The sequence below is a fragment of the Heterocephalus glaber genome, unplaced genomic scaffold (assembly GCF_053883595.1).
Source record: "Heterocephalus glaber isolate CG9 unplaced genomic scaffold, H.glaber_assembly_v1.0 deba00001606, whole genome shotgun sequence".
Taxonomy (NCBI): Eukaryota; Metazoa; Chordata; class Mammalia; order Rodentia; family Bathyergidae; genus Heterocephalus; species Heterocephalus glaber.
The window spans coordinates 30,873,896-30,890,695 of record NW_028258377.1 but is presented as its reverse complement, the minus strand read 5'-3'; the positions used below and the strand labels follow the sequence as shown (position 1 = coordinate 30,890,695).

Sequence of the window (16,800 nt, the reverse complement as noted above, 5' to 3'; positions counted from 1 at the left end):
TAAAATATCTACACAAAGAGCCCTTGTATATATCCTACTCACAACTCCCTCCTGGGTAGTGGGAGCTTTACTTCCTTGCCTTTCTATCTTTTAAATAAATTTCCTTGCACCCTACCTTCTCTGTCCACAGTTTCATCCTTCATCACTTTGGGACATGACCCCGGTGTTCCAGTAACACCAAACTTCATTTTTCCTGATATATCACTGAGTCATATTTTTCTCTTTTTCAGTACTGGGGATTGAGCCCAAGGCCTTCATACTGAACTATATCCCTAGCCCTCTACCCCTTTTAATTTTTTATTTTGAGATATAATTTTGCTAAGTTAATAAATTGCCCAGTATGGCCTCAAATTTTCGATCCTCCTGCTTCAGCCTCCTAGAGTGCTGGGATTACAGGTAGACACCAGATATTTTTAAGTAAATAACCCAGGTGTGGTGGGCACATCTGTAATACCAGCACTCTGTGAGGCAGGAGGATTGCAAATTTGAGGCCAACCTAAGCAACTTGGTGAGACCCTATCTCAAACTATAAAAAGGACTGGAGAAGGAGCTCAGTGGTGGAGTGCTTGCCTAGTATGCACAAGATCCTGGGTTTACTATCTGGTCCAGAAAAAATGTCAGTTAAAGTCACTATAAATTCATCCTGGGACTGGTGGTGATTGCCTGTCATCCCAGCACTTGGGGGGCTGAGGCAGGAGGATTGTGAATTCAAGACCACTATGGAGTACATAGTGAGACTCCGTCTTAAAAAAACAAACAAAACAAAAGCTACTATAAAATTCACTATAGGATTTAATTATACAGTTCTTTTCACATAAGAAAGCTTGCAATATTCATTAATAATGATGAAAACAGTTGCCATCTGTTAAGCCTTTCTGAGAGGCTAGCGTTTGTTCTCCATGTGGTCCTTGCTGGTGTTACCTCATTTATGCACACGGTCCTTGTGAGAGGGGTGCTGTTATTTTCTCCACTTTATATACAAGGTGGCTGAGGTCTGTATCGTTTAATAATGAGGCCAAGATGGTGCTCTCTCACCTGCAGGTAGAACCTGCAGCTTTAGAACCCAACTTCCCTAGAAAGATGCTGTAGGGCACAAGTGTGAAGCTGGTCAGTGTGGTTACCATAGAAAATGGTCAAGCTAGAAAAACAAGACAGCTGGCCAAGTTCTCTTCCAAAAGTTTTCAGAGTTTCATATAATGTGTATTGGGTTGGAACAGAGAAAATTTAGAAAGAGATCTAGCAAAGTGAATTGTATTAATAAACTCATTAGCATTTTTTTATGTTATAGAGACTTACTGTTGTAAGCCAGTGGAGGAAACTTTGCTGTATACAAATTTACTTTGAAATTTAGTCTATGTGCTCCTCTGTTATGGATTGAATTGTGTGCCCCCAGCAGATATGTTTAAGTCCATCCCTCTCCCTCCCAGTATCTGTGAATGTGGCTGTATTTAGAAGTGGGCTCTTTGCAGGTATAATCAAGAGGAAGTTTTTAGAGGGAACCCTATGTCAGTGTCTTTTTAAGAAAAGGTAAATGTCACATGAAGACAGAGATACAAAGGGAGAGCCCCATGTGATGGCAGAAACAGAGCATCAGGAATTGATGACCAGAAGTTAGGAAAAGGCAAGAAAAGATTCTGTCAAAAGTCTCAGAGGAGAGTGGAGGAGAGGGGTGGGGAGGGGAGGGAAGGGGAGGAGAGCAAAGGGGAGGGGGTGAGTGGGGGGGGCTGGCTGATAAGCTTGATTTCAGACTCTTAGCATCTGCAACTGTGAAAGAATAAATTGGAATTGTTTTCAGCCACTCTGTTTTCAGTTCTTTGTTACAGCAGCTCAAGGAAATAAACACAACCTTCTATTCACTTCCAGGGCGTTGATAATTATCCTGAAGATTGGAAGCCCATTTGGTTCACAGACCCTCTGCTTTTGTTTATTCTCTCTGAGGTTTTCAAACTTCAGTGTGTGTAAGGGTTTTATATACAAAGTTGTGTGCTCATGTTCTTCAGGTGATTTATAGGAGTTTTGTAGATTATTTTGATGCTACACAATTTTCTTCTTATGCAGTCATTGAAACCCATTTCCTCCTCTTCTTTGGGTTATGTTTCTCTGTACTTTCTTTTTCCTGGGGAGTTTTTCTTGGAATATTTTGCTTAGCCCTTGCTAACTTTATTGTGTTCTTTGAGTCTATCGCAGTGGATTAATGTCTTTCTAAAATATGGCATTCCATACAATCACACGGAAATGACCTCTCTTTCCTTGGGCATTGACACTGTGCTTCCAAAAGTGAAATCTAACTTTGTTGTCACTGTTGTTGAAGTAGCTACGTGGCAGTAATTTAATTAAACCCCACATTTTATTTCTCTTTTTAATGTATAGCTTCTAAACCATATTTACCATATTCAATACCTTTTTAAAAACCATAATGTAGGCTGTCACATTGCTCCTATTAAATTTTATTTTATTTTTCTCTCAATCTCGCTCTCCTGTTTTCCCTGAAGTTTATTGAAATAGGCTTTGCTCCTATGAGAGCAATTTTCCTGTTATGGATATTTTTTTCACACAAAATAAGTAATTTTGTCTTTAAAAATTCTCTGTATTAAGAGATTGTTCTTGATTTTATTCCTTTAGGTTTGTGCTTTATTGCTTTAACTTTGTCCTATGTGCTAGGCTACACCTTCCCTCTCCCATCAATTCATGTGGCTCATGCTAGAGATTTTTCTTTTGCCAAATGGACTGTTGGACTACTGCCTTTCTGTTTCTTGAGGAAAATCTATGATTCTTTAATGATAATGATATTAAAACAGGTTTAATGCCTTTGGAATATACCAATCTTTTAAGAATAGGCATCAATCTGTGTTATGTCACTATAGATTTATCTATTTTGCAAATATCATAAATAGGATGATATAACATGTGACCTTCTGTGTCTGGCTACTTTTGCTCAACAGAATATTTTGGAGGTTCATTCATGTTGTGGCATGTGGCAGTATTTCATTCTTTTTAATGGATATGTAAAATTCCGCTTTATACTTGTTTATGCATTTATCTATTTTTTCCCCATTAAATTTATTGGTACATTTTAGGCATAAAATACAGTTACATTCATCATTGGGATCTTGTACCTTTACATGACGTATTTTGGTTCTTATTTTTTCCCCATTCCCCTGCCCTCCCTTCACCCCCTCCACCCTTCCCTATTTACAAAGACTTTGTTTCCACTGTTTTCCTTTTCTCATATTTTTTCTTTTCCCTTCTTTCCTTTCCCCTAACCCTCCCACTTCCCCTACTCCTTTAGACTTTTTCTTCCTATTACACAATATCAATTATACATTTTTAAAAATTACAATATCAAGATTTAGAGACATTACCACAGATTTTACAGAATTTAAAAGGATATAGAAAGCATATTAAAAAATATTTTTTGAAATAAATTTGACAACTTCTATAAAGTAACTTGGAAGACAAATTAATGAAACTGACTCTGGAAGAAATGTAAAATTTGAATAGCACCTATTAAAGAAAGTATATTCCTAGCTTGAAAACCTACCTATATAACAACAACAGGTTAATATACATTTTAAGTGATAAATTATATCAAACATTTAAAGCAGAAAAAAGAAGGAACATGTCTCCCCTCATTTTAGGAAATCAACATTGTGCTAATACTAAAACTGGATAAAGATAATAGAAGAAAAAAGTATGAACATAAATAAAAATTTGTTTAACAAAACAATTAGTCAGATCTGGCAGTATGTAGTAAGTGGTTTTATTATAGAGATAGCAGTGTTGGTTCAGCATTTGAAGATTCACCCCCATAAGTCATCATTTTAACAAAGGAAAGGAGAAATCCATATGATCCTAACAGCAGTTGCAGAAAGAGTATTGAACTAAATTCTACAGCTGTTCATGGGAAAAGCTATCAGGAGACTAGAAGTAGAACAGAACCTTCTCAACAGATAAAAGCCATGTACTGCATTCTTCCAGCAAAAACACCTTATATGAATGGAAAAGACACAATGCTTTCTCCCTAAGGTGGGGAACAAGGGCAGATATGCCTACTCTTCATCTGTCCATTAAACTTTGAAACATAGGCCCCAACCAAAATAGTCTGGCAATAAAAATAAAGTAATGTCATAGGATTGGCAAGGTAGAAGTAAAATCTTTATATGTAGATGAAATGATCATCTACAGAGAAAATACCAAAAATCTCCAGGACCCCCTAGAACTTGTATTTGAATTTAGCAGGATTAGAAAACACAAGGTATATACAAAAATTCAGATCTATGTATCCTTGCTATAAATGAAGAATTGGATATTGAAATTTAAAAGTTATGTAGGAGTAGAAAGGACCTGGAAAAGTACAAAGAAAAAAAATAACTGTGTTGGAAGACATTTATTACCTAATTTTAAGACTTCTTCTAAAGCTACAGTAATCAAGGCAATGTTGGCGGAAGGAAAGACATATAGATCAATGGAATAAAACAGAATCTAGAAATAGAACCACATATATATGGTCCACTGATTTTTGAAAGATTATTTAACATTAACATTTTATAGAACATAAACTCAACTCAAGAGCAGAGGAAAAGATAATGTTTTCAACAAATGGTACTAGAACACCTGGTATCCACATGTAAAAAATTAACTTCAACTCTTTATTTCCATATATAAAAATAACTTGAAAGGATATATGAACCTAAACGTGAAAGACTAAAACTAGAAAGGGGCTTCCAGGCTGCCATCCATCCCACCGCTCCTGGCCCAGAGGTAGGGGCTTCTGAGCCATCGTCCCACTGCTCCTGGTCCAGAGGCAGGGGCTTCTGGGCCACCATCCCTACTGCCGCTCCTGGCCCCTGTCCCACCTCTCCCAGCTCAGAGGAAGTGAGCCAAACGGGCACCAACAGCACCCCCCGACCCCCCCAGTTGAAATGAGAAAACACATAAATAAGTCTCAAAACCAGACTTCCAGATCACCTACAGCAACCCTAGAGAGAAATGAGATGGAACACTCTGATACTCAACCACCTGGACCCACTGAACTGGCAACAAAAGGGGATCTGGAAAAAATGAAATCAGAAATAATTTCTAAGATAACAGGAGAAATTGTGCCCCTAGTGCAAGACATGATTAATAAATCTAGAGAAGAGCTGAGAAACATGATGGAATCCCAACATAGGAAACAAATGGAATCCATAAAACAGATGCAAATATATTTCCAGGAGATTAAAAACTCCATTGAAAGTCTACACAGCAGAATGAGCCAATGTGAGGACAGAATCTCAGATATAGAAGATAAGATTGCAATTAGTGACCAGGAAAAGAAAAATTGCTTCAAAATTATAAGGGAACATGAGAAATCAATCCTGCAGCTGCTAGATGATGCAAAGAAGAATAACATAAGACTGATTGGAGTCAATGAAGAAACAGGAGAGAGTGGAGATGACATAAAAAACTCTTCACAGAAGTAATGGCAGAAAACTTCCCAAGCAGGGGAAAAGAACATGACATACAGATAAGTGAGGCATATAGGACTCCAAATGGCCTTGATCAAAAAAAATCTACACATAGGCATATAATTGTTAAGATTCCAGAATCTCAACAGAAGAACAAAGTTCTACAAGCAGTTAGAGAAAAGAAACAAATCACATACAAAGGAAAGCCCATCAGAATCACAGCAAACTTCTCAACACAAACCATCAAGGCAAGAAGAGCTTGGAGTGACTATTTTAAGCCCTAAAAGAAAACAGCCTCCAACCCAGATTGATGTACCCTGCAAAACTATCTTTCAAAATCGATGGAGAAATAAGATATGTTCATGACAAAGAGCACCTTAGGAACTTCACGAATACCAAACCAGCACTCCAAAAAAATTTTACACAATATCCTAGGAACAGACATTGAGGATCACAACCCCAGGAAGCAAAGCAGAATGAACCCATCTGGCATGACAAGAAATTAAATGGAAAGGGGGAGAACCCAACAAAAAGAAAAAGTCATGGCAATGATAAGTCAATACGTTTCAGTTATAAACATCAACATTAATGGTCTCAATTCACCAATCAAAAGAAATAGACTGGCAGAAGGGGTCAAGAAGCAAAATCCAACAATATGCTGCATACAAGAAACACAATTCAAAATGAAACTCATAGACTGAAAGTTAAAGGGTGGAAAACAATACTCCATGCGATGGGAATCCGAAAGAAAGCAGGAGTAGCTATCCTCTTTGCAGATCAAATAGATTTCAAACCAACACTGATTAAGAGAGATGAAGAAGGACACTATATCCTTGTAAAGGGAAGAATCCAAGAGGAAGAGATGACAATCATAAATATCTATGCACCAAACACTAGTGCGCCCAACTATATAAAACAAATACTAACGGACATGAAAAGTCATATATGCACTAATATAATTGTAGTGGGGGACCTCAACACTCCACTCTCACCAATAGATAGATCAACTAGACAAAAAATAAGTAATGAAATAGTAGAACTCAATTGAACTCTTGAACAAATGAACTTAATAGATGTTTACAGAGTCTTCCACCCCACAAAATCAGAATACACATTCTACTCAGCTACACATGGGTCATTCTCCAAAATAGACCACATACTCACACATAGAACATGTTTAAGTAAGTGCAAAGGAAATGAAGTTATCCCCTGTATATTATCAGACCGTAGTGTGATGAAATTGGAGATCCATAGCAAAAGAAACTCAAAACATTTCATAAAAACGTGGAAATTGAACAACACACTTCTGAATAACCAATGGATTACAGAGGAAATTAAAGAACAAATCAGACAGTTCCTTCAATTAAATGACAATGACAATACAACATTTCGGAATCTATGGGACACAATGAAAGCAGTCTTACAAGGGAAATTCATAGCCGTGAATAATCATATTAGGAAAACAGAACAAGCCCAATGAAACAACCTGATGCTGAACCTCAAGCTTCTAGAAAAAGAAGAACAGGACAACCCCAAAGCTCATACAAGGGAGGAAATTATAAAGATCAGAGAAGAAATCAATGCAATGGAGACTAAGAGAACGATACAAAAAATCAATGAAGCCAAGAGTTGGTTCTTTGAAAGAATCAACAAAATTGACAAATCCTTAGCCAACCTTGTCAGAAAAAGGAAAGAAAAGGCCCAAATCCATGCAATTAGGAATGAAAAGGTTGAAATTACAACAGACCCAGCAGAAATACAGAGGATCATCAATACCTACTTCCAGAACTTATATGCCAATAAGATGAACAACACAGAAGAAACGGACAGATTCCTAGATACATATGAATTACCAAATTTGAATGAAGAAGACCTACAAATTCTAAATAACCCAATATCAACCAATGAAATTGAAAATGTAATTAAAAACTTAACAACTGAGAAAAGCCCAGGCCCTGATGGCTTCACTGCTGAATTCTACAAGACGTTTAGAGAGGAACTACTGCCACTACTCTTTAAACTCTTCAATGAAATTGAAAGGGAAGCAATACTCCCAAATTCATTCCTGGAAGCAAGCATCACCTTGATCCCCAAAGTAGAGAAAGACCCAACCAAAAAGGAGAATTATAGGCCAGTCTCACTAATGAACATAGATGCAAAAATCCTTAATAAGATCCTGGCAAATAGAATGCAGGAGATCATCAGGAAGATCATACACCCTGATCAAGTGGGATTCATCCCAGGGATGCAGGGATAGTTCAACATATGCAAATCAATCAATGTAATACACTATATCAAAAGAGCCAAGGACAAAAACCATATGATTATCTCCATAGATGCAGAAAAAGCATTTCACTAAATCCAACATGCATTTATGATAAAAACCCTACAAAAAATTGAAATAGATGGTCTATACCTCAAACTGATAGAAGCCATCTATGAAAAACCAACAGCCAATATCCTACTAAATGGTCAAAAACTGAAATCCTTCACACTCAAATCAGGAAAAAGACAAGGATGCCCACTATCACCACTCCTGTTCAATAGAGTTTTGGAAACAATAGCCACAGCAATTAGACAAGAGAAATAAATAAAAGGAATAAAGATAGGAAATGAAGAAGTTAAGTTGTCATTATTTGCAGATGACATGATACTCTATATAAAAGACCCCAAGAACTCCACCAAAAGTCTTCTAGACTTAATAACCAAATTCAGTCAAGTAGCTGGTTACAAGATCAACACACAAAAATCAATAGCTTTCCTCTACACGAATGACAGACTCCCTGAGAGAGAAATAGGGCAAATAATTCCTTTCACAATAGCATCCGAAAACTGAAATACCTAGGAATCAACCTAACAAAAGAAATCAAAGACCTCTTCTTTGAAAACTATAGCACTCTGAAAAGAGAGATTGAAGATGATATCAGAAAATGGACAGACATCCCCTGCTCCTGGGTAGGAAGGATTAATATAGTGAAAATGGCCATACTTCCAAAACTACTATATAGATTTAATGTAGTTCCAATTGAGATCCCAGCAGCATACTTCATGGACCTTGAGAAAACAATCCAAAAATTCATTTGGAACAGGAAGAGACCCAGAATAACAAAAGCAATTCTAGGTAACAGAGACATGGCAGGGGGTATCACAATCCCCAACCTGCAACTATACTACAAAGCTACTGTGATAAAAACAGCATGGTACTGGCAAAGAAACAGACCTGAGGACCAGTGGAACAGATTAGAAGAGGCAGAAACAATGCCAGACATACTCAGCCATCTCATCTTCGATAAAGGAGCCAAACACCCTCACTGGAGGAAAGATAGCCTCTTTAATAAATGGTGCTGGAAAAATTGGGTTTCAACTTGACAAAGATTAAAACTAGACCTATATGTCTCACCATACACTAAACTAAAGTCAAAATGGATTAAAGATCTGAATATTAAAATAGAAACTCTGAACCAGTTGGAACAGAGGTTAGGTAGCACTCTTGAAGACATCAGTGTAGGAAAAGATTTTATGAAGAAAAACTCAGTTGCCTGTTAACTAGCACAAACAATCAACACGTGGGGTGTCTTCTTATTAAAAAGCTTCTGCACAGCAAGAGAAACCACCAGCAGTGTGAAGAGACAACCCACAATGTGGGAAAAAATCTTCACCTGCTTTTCCTCAGACAAAGGTCTACTATCTCGAATCTATAAAGAACTTCAAAAGATCAGACCTCCCAAATTTAAAGACCCAATCCAAAAATGGGCATCTGAAATGAACAGACATTTCTCACACAAAGAAGTAGAAATAGCAAATAAATACATGAAAAAATGTTCAACATCACTGGTCATTCGAGAGATGCAAATGAAAACAACACTGAGATTCCACTTCACTCCAGAAAGAATGGCTGCGCTCATGAAATCAACCAATAACAAATGCTGGCCGGGCTCTGGGGAAAGAGGAACCTTGCTCCACTGCTGGTGGGAGTGTAGACTGGTGCAACCACTGTGGAAATCAGTATGGAGATACCTTAAAGAACTAGGACTGGAAGTCCCATTTGACCCTGCTATTCCACTGCTGGGGATCTTCCCCAAAGAATTAAAAGAATCATACCACAGTGATATGTGTGCACCCATGCTCATAGCAGCACAGTTTGTAATAGCTAAAACTTGGAAACAGCCCAAATGCCCATCAACTGGAGACTGGATAAAGAAAAATGTAGTTTTTTAATAAAATGGAGTACTACTCAGCCATAAAAAATGAGAAATTAGAGACATTTATAGCTAAGTGGATGCACATTGTGGCAATACTCTTATGTGAAATAAATAGGACACACATGTAGAAATACTGAATAGTTTCTCTGGTATGAGAAACTGAAAGTGTAAATAAGGACTAAAATGTATAATAGGTAATGTGAAATAGGAAGAAAAGGGGCAAAGGGGAAGGAAGTGGGAGGGGTAGGGGAAAGGAAAGAAGGGTATGGAATTAATATGAGAAAATGGAAAATAAGAACAAAATCTTTGTAAATAGGGAGGAATGGAGGGGTTGAAAGGAGGGCTGGGCAAGGGTGAAAAATAAGAACCAAGAGAGATTATGTAGAGGTGCAAATTTCCAATGATGAATGTCATTATATTGTATACCTAAAATGTACCAATGATTAGAATGAATAATGGATAATGCAAAATAGGAAGAAAAGGTCCAAAGGGGTAGGGGTAGTGGGAGGGGCAGGGGAAAGGAAAGAAGGGAAAGGAAAAATGATGAGAAATGGAAAAAATGGAAATAAAGTCTTTGTAAGTAGGGAAGGGTGGAGGGTGTGAAGGGAGGGCTAGGAATGGGGAAAAAATAAGAATGAAGATGCATCATGGAAAGCCACAACTTCCCAAGGAGAAATGTAATTGTGTTATATACCTAAAATATACCAATTAAAGAATTTAAGAGAGAGAAAAAAAGGAAAGACTAAAAATATAAAACTCTAAGAAGAGATTATAAGGGAAAATGTTCATGAATTTAAGGTAGGCAAGAATTTCCTAGGATACAAAAACATGATGTATAAAAGAAAAAAATTGATAAATGAGATTCTATCAAAATGTAGAACTTTAAAAGACATCGTTAAGAAAATGGAAACTAGTCCTTAACCAGAACATATTTATAATACTTATAACCTATGACCAGAATATATAAAGAACTCTTACAGCTTATTAATCGATAACCCAATTAAAAAGTAGATACAAGAAGGTGATAAATAGTACAGCACAAGGAAAGGTGTGCAACGCTAGAATCAGCAAAATGCTAATCAGTACAATAACAAGATCATATTATATACTCATTAAGAAGATTAAGTTAAAGGTTTTAAAAGAACAAATATCAGCTTGGGTATGGACCAGTTAGAACTTTCTAATACTGCTAATGTGAATTTAAAATGATAAAACCATTTTGGAAAACAATATAGAAATTTCTTGTATTACTGTTAAGAACCAACAGTTCTGTTCTTAAGTTTTTACTTGAGAGAAATGAAAACATATGTTCTCAATAGATTTGTACATACAGGTTGGCTGTCCCTTATCTGAAATTCTTGAGACCAGAAGTGTTTCAGATTTTGAAATCCACTTGATCTGCAAAGAGGATAGCTACTTCTGCTTTTGTACAGGTTCCAGTCACATGGAGTATTGTTTTCTTTTGATTGGTGAATTGAGACCATTAACATTGGTAGTTATAACTGATACATATTGACTTATCCTTGTTATGACTTTTTCTTTTTGTTGGATTCTACCTCTTTGCATTTAATTTCTTGTCATGCCCAATGGATTCATTCTGCTGGGCTTCCTGAGGCTGTGATCCTTGTTGCCTTTTCCTAGGATATTGTCTAAAATTTTTTGGAGTGCTGGTTTGGTATTCGTGAAGTTCCAAAGGTGCTCTTTGTCGTGAAAGCATCTTATCTCTCCATCAATTTTGAAAGATAGTTTTGCAGCGTACATCAATCTGGGTTGAAGCCTGTTTTCCTTTATGGCTTAGAATATGTCCCTCCAAACTCTTCTTTTCTTGAGGTTTTGTTGAGAAGTCTGCTGTGATTCTGATGAGCTTTCCTTTGTGTGTGATTTGTTTCTTTTCTCTAACTGCTTGTAGAATTTTGTTCTTCTGTTGGGTTTCTGGAATTTTAACTATTATATCCCTATGTATAGATTTTTTTTTTTTGATCATGGCTAGTTGGAGTCCTATATGCCTCCCTTATCTTTATGTCAAGTTCTTTTCCCCTGCTTGGAAAGTTTTCTGCCATCACTTCTGTGAACAGTTTTTTTTATGTTGTCTGCACTTTCTCCTGTTTCTTCATTGACGCCTATCATTCTTATGTTATTCTTCTTTGCATCGTCTAGCAGCTGCTGAATTGATTTCTCATGGTCCCTTACTATTTTAAAGAAATTTTTCTTTTCATGGTCACTTATTGCAATCTTATCTTCTATATCTGAGATTCTGTCCTCACATTGGCTCATTCTGCTGTGTAAACTTTCAATGGAGTTTTTAATCTCCTGGAAATCTGTTTGCATCTGTTTTATGGATTCTGTTTGTTTCCTATGTTGGGATTCTATCATGTTCCTCAGCTCCTCTATTTTTTTTTATCTGTGTCCACTCTAGATTTATTAATCACATCTTACACTATGGGCACAATCTCTCCTGTTATCTGAGAAATTATTTCTGATTTCTTTTTTTCCAGATCCTCTTTTGCTGCTGGTTCAGGGAGTCCAGGTAGTTGAGTATTCCCTTTGGGGTTGCCTTAGGTGATCTGGAAGTCTGGTTTTGAGGCTTGTTTACATGTCTCCTCATTTCAACAGATGCAGCCTGCTGTGCCTTTGTTGAGGCAAGTTTTTGCTCACCCAGCGTCTTCAATTCTCAGTAAACCACAAAGATGACTTTTCTCTGCTGCTCACCAATACACTAATTCCTGGGTTCAGAAAGGTGGCCTTCTGGATCCCTGAGCTGACCTGTTGTCTGGGTGGGCTTCTGGCTGGGGCCTGTGCACACCTGGGATGATATCTAGGTATGCCGCTGTCTAGGGCCCCTATGTAGCTGTTGTCTGGGATGGTCTTTGGCTGGGGACTATGTACCCCAGTTCCTGTGGTGTGAGCAAGCTTCTGGCTAGGGTCTTGCACACTTAGTGATGGTAATGGGGTGAACCTCTGGCTGTTGCTTGTGTGCCTGTGCAGCTCTTTTCCAGGCAGACCCTTGGCTTGGGCCAGTGTGCCCCAACCTCTGGGGTCGGGGTGGAGCCCTGGCTGAGATCTGCTTGCAGCTGTGTCGCTCTGATCCACATTGCTGCTCCCCCAACTAAGGTGGTCTGGTGTGCCTTTATTGCAGAGATTTTCTTCACTTTTCTGGTGGGCTTTAATTTTCATCAAGGGGCCTCAGAGAGGCCCTCTTTCTGTTGTTCACTTCTACTCTATCTTCTCAAGCTCAGAACAATGTCCTTTATGACCCCTGCAACTCTGCAGTGTAGATCCAGGTAATGGCTTGGCTTAGCTGGGGGGTGGGGTGGGTGCTGGCACCCATGCAGCTCAACTCCTGGGCCCTCTGGGGTGGTGGTACGGCACTGCATTTATCTATTGATAGTCATTTGTGCTATTTCCGGTTCTCGGCTACTGTGAATAGCACTGCTATGAATTTCCATGTACATAGCTTGTCTTGTTGTTATTTTATAAACTATGAAATTTAAGAGTGGAATATGTAATCACTATTTACTAGAAAATTTTTATTTGGTGATGCAATTTATAAATGGAATGCTGTCCATACATGTTTCTTTTCTTTTGAGGGCCTGCTCGCCCTGGGTTATGTTCTCATTTCTGGTACATTTTCAGGATGAGTATATCATTATTGTCATTATCATCTTCTTTTGGTGCTGGGGATTGACCACAGGGCTTGTGAATGCTAGGCAAACACTCTACCACTGAGCTGTATCCCCAGATCTTTTATTTTTTATTTTGAGACAATGGTCTCACTAAGTTGCCAGGTAGATTTTGAACTTGTGCTCTTCCTGCCTCAGCCTCCTTATATAGTAGCTCAGATTGCAGACATGTCTACCTTGTCTGTCTTGTTATCATTCTCTTGATGTTAGTGATGGTAGCTACCAGTTAAGGGTCTCGGGTTTGATAGATACTGTTTATAATCCCCATTTTATTGATGGGGAAATGGAGGCTTATAAAAGTGAAAACACCTTCCCTAAATTTTATACCAGTAAGTGACAAAGCTGATTACAACCCAAGTTTCTGTGCCTCTAAAGTTTGAATTGTGACAATTATGGGCCAGTGTTTTCCTTATGAAGTTTTTTGATGTTCGCTTTTTATGGAGTAATGTCTTATTTTTTCAACGTGTATACTGCTCGTATCCATTCCTCATCACCTCCCCTCACACTGCCTTTTCTTCCTCTTATTCCCTTCCTTCTGTCTAGTACTATTTCCTTTCTACTTTCTTGTCATCTTTTTTAGGTTCCATGTACCAGGGAAAACATGTGATGTTTGTCTTTTCAAGTCTAGCTTAGTTCACTCAACGTCATGGTTTCTTGATCCATCTATTTTCTTTCAAATGACCAGATTTCATTTTTCCTGTCATGAAGGTTTTTGCCCCCTGATTTGGATACCTACTGAGTATCCATTAAACCATCAGCAAAGCCTGAAATCACTTTACCTGGTCACAAACCTAGTAAAAGTAATGCAATGGAATGGATAGAAAATATCAAATAGTAAGGGTATTATTTTATGAAATAATACATCTGTGAACCAGGTTATGTTGTAAGATATATTTCTTATTGTGGGCTTAAGTCAAAAAAATTTGAAAAACTGCTCAACTACTCCAAGCTACTCATGTCTGTTTCCAAAACTTTTATGTGTCTAGAAGTGCTTGCTAGTTTCTTCATTCTTAAGTATGTGAAAATTCTTCTTATCCTTTGAGTTCACAAGTCATAAATTCCCTTAAGTACAACATTTTTTTCCTGTTTTCACAACCATTACTGACTGACCCTGTAGGCTTTGTACAAAAAAATTCGGTTGCTGAGTGTTGAATGTTCTTTCAAGTTCTGTTTGCCACCCATGGGTACATAGTTTCCTTTAATTATTAAACAATCAGAAAAGGGCATATTTAACAAGTGCTTCATTGGGTGATAGCCAACATTGATCTCATTCAGCATACTGCACATTTGTTGTTTGCTAGCACCCACATCAGGCTTCAGAAGGAGACATGGAGGTTTGCTGACATGGAGGTTGTGGTTTGCCCTGCTGTCCCACATCTTGCATCCAATCACAGCTTTAGGCCTCAGGCAGCTTCTGGAAGGGGACTCAGTGGATATGCAGATGAGTATTCCACTTGGTGCCGTGGGAGCCTTGGGTTTTCTTCACGTCAGGCACCATCCACAGTGCTCTCTGGGGATCCTTTCAAAAGCCAGTTGGAAAACTTTTCCCTTAAAATATAGGTTTTGTTTAATAAAGAGAACATATTAAAGCTGCTAAGTTATTGTAGGAAGGCCCCAAAGTGTACTTTTATTCAATTAGAGTCAATTATAACCCAAATCTACAAAATAAAATTAGAGCTACAGATTTTATTTTATTTATTTATATCCTTATTTTTTGGGTACTAAGCATTGAGCCAGGACCTTTATATTGAGCTAGATCCCTAGTTCATTTTATTTTTTATTTTGAGATTGGGTCTTACTGAATTGCTAATTTGCCCAGACTGACTCAAACTTGCATCCTCCTGCCTTGCTCTCCAAGAGCACTGGTATTACAAGTGTATGCCACCTTCCACAGCTTGAATTTTAATTTATTTTAGACATAAGAATTGTCTTTTTGAAATGTTCAAAAAGGCAGAATATTTGTTTTTTATGACCATCTTTAGGTACATGTGTTTATTTTTTATTTTTAAAAATTTAATTAACATATTTTATACATTCAGGGTGCACAATGTGGTGATTTGATGTACATATGCATTGTATAACAGTTTTTTCATTGTCAGATGAATATGTGCAACACCACCCATGCTTTACATTAGATTCCCAGAACTTGTTCATCTTATAATTTAAAATTGGTACTTTTTCACCAATCTCTCCCATTTCCTGCATTCCCAGCCCTGCTAAGCACTATTTTAGTCTCTGCTTTTATGAGTTTGACTTTTTCAGATTGCATGTGAGCATAAAGCATTTATCTTTCTGTGTGCAGCTTATTTCACTTAGTGTAGTGTCCTCCAAGTTCATCCATGTTTTTGTAAATGGCAGAATTTGTTTCTTTATGACTGAGTGGTGTTCATGTGCATGTGTATTTATGTAGATAGCTCATATTTTCTTTATCTATTCATCTATTGATGGATATAAAATATAAAAAATGCTTCAGTGGACATTCTAACTGAGATAAGATGGTGTCTCATGGTGGTTTTGATTTGCATTTTGCTGATGTTAGTGATATTGAGCACTTTCTCATATTATTACTAGTTATTTGTATATCTTCTTTTGAGAAATAGATGATGGAAATGTTTTATATCTTGATTATGGTGATGGATACACTGAGGTACTTCTGTCAAAACTTGAGATGTGTCGGGCATGGTGGTGTGGACCTTAGTCCCAACACTCTGGGAGACTGAGACAGAAGGACAGGAAGTTTGAACCTAGTTTGGGCAATTTAACAACTTAGCAAGACCCTGTCTCAAAAAAAAAGAAAAAGAAAAAAAGCTGGGGTTGTAGCTCAGTCTGAAGGCCCTGGGTCAATTACCAGTACAAAAAATTATTGAAATGTAACTTCAAAATATGTGCCTTGAATATTAATTTTGCCTCAATAATGTTTATTTTTAAAAACAATAGAACATAAAACATGTAAAAGGAAAACTATCACTAATGAAACACAAATCTTTATGTTACCTAGCAACTTATATGACACCAATTACCTCTGTTTTAAAATTCATGGGCAAGAAGCCCTGTAGCACATTTAAAATAGATAACCATTACTTTTTTTCTTAATGTACTCTGCTAAGCTCAACATTTTTAGCCAAATTGTATTCCTGCTAGTCTTTTGTTATTAGGAGGATTCTGTTTTTTCATACTCCAATGAGCTGGAGCAATGCTTCTCCAATTTTGATGTACCTTCATATTACTTGCATGTTTGTTAAAACACTGATTCTGATTCAGTAGGTCTGAGTGAGGTGCAAGAGTCTGTATTTATAACAAGCTCCCATTGCTACAGTTCTGTGGGTCATACTTTGAGTAGCAAGGAGCAGGCTCTGTTTAATATCTGTTTTGATATTGTGTGGTGATGGATGCCTGTAATCTCAGCACTCTGAGGATTACTCTGGAAGCTGAGGCAGGAGGATTGCAAATTTGAGCCCAACCTGGACAATT

At 37.4% G+C, this 16,800-nt stretch overlaps 1 protein-coding gene across 5 annotated transcripts in view; it reads left to right on the top strand.

Annotated features, from left to right (window-relative positions):
- Positions 1 to 16,800, top strand: part of LOC101699615 (spermatogenesis-associated protein 31A6-like) — a 791,892-nt gene that overhangs the window by 84,348 nt on the left and 690,744 nt on the right. The gene's annotated exons all lie outside the window — the stretch shown is intronic.